Here is a 1,226-nt window from a genome sequence, read left to right on the forward strand (position 1 = left end):
GTATTATATACTAAGTATTCTCACAGCCATGCGGGAAAGAGCAATGAAAAAATTAGATCCTAGCTCTCACAGAATTTAACCATCAATAAGAGGAGATAGACAATAAAAATTATTAAACAGATAAATATATAGCATTTAGGTAGTAATAAATGCTGTGGAGAAAACTAAAGTGAGGAAAAGATATCAGGAGTGCAAGAAGTAGGATATTATAAAATATCTCACTCAATTATATATGAGCAGATTTATTTAAGAAAATGAACATCAGGGCAAACTATTTTAACTTATTTAAATTAAAAAAATATCATTTTCTAAATAACCAATATATTAAATTATCTGTTTTTTTCATTAAGCATTCATAGCAGAATATGCAGAATAATAAGATGCATTACATTATATAAAATTTAAGAATCTAATAAGATCATAAACTACTTGGTTAAACAAAATCGTATGAATTTCTTTTAAACAGAATTTCTGAAGGCCTTAGTATAGTAGAGGGCCCTCTGAATCCATGATGAGGGGTATAGTATGCATTTCTCCCACAATTAATTAATTATAGAATCATTAATTTTCAAGAGAATCAAAAAAAAATAAAAGTAGAATTTCAAGCAGACATTTAGGATAACACTGATGTTGATCATTTCTGGAACATGGTTTCCAAAAGGCACCATGTTATCCCTTTTATGCATTACTCTTATTATATATACTTGCTTTTTAAATCACAGTGCCTTTTAAAGAGAATTATTTTTCCTTGCAGTATGAAGAAAATGACCAAGGAATCGTATTTTAATTCTAGATAAGTTTGGAATTCATAACATCACGGGAGTTATCTATGTGAATGTCCATCTCGATTATGAAACAAGGACAAGCTATGTGCTTTCTCCCTGGAAGTGGTCCTTGCCAATTTCCGAGTTCCTTCAAAAAGTAAGTTAGATTATTTAAGTGTTTCTCCATAAACTGATGGTGTTCTGCTCATTGTCTAATGAAATATATATGTGTAAATGTTCTCAGTGAAGAATGTAGAAAGGTTGTGAACACTCAGAGATGTTTTCCCACTTATTTTAATTTCTGATAGATGACAACGTTGAGAGGATTTCATACTCCTGAAATGTCAAGACACTAAGACACTATTTCCAAACTTTGTGTATAATATTTTAGTGCACAGTCAGTATTTGAATACGTTAGATAATAAACCTTATTCTCATTCTACTGTGAGGTCCAAGCTAACC

Source organism: Pteropus vampyrus, unplaced genomic scaffold (assembly GCF_000151845.1).
Source record: "Pteropus vampyrus isolate Shadow unplaced genomic scaffold, Pvam_2.0 Scaffold1867, whole genome shotgun sequence".
In the NCBI taxonomy this organism is placed as follows: domain Eukaryota; kingdom Metazoa; phylum Chordata; class Mammalia; order Chiroptera; family Pteropodidae; genus Pteropus; species Pteropus vampyrus.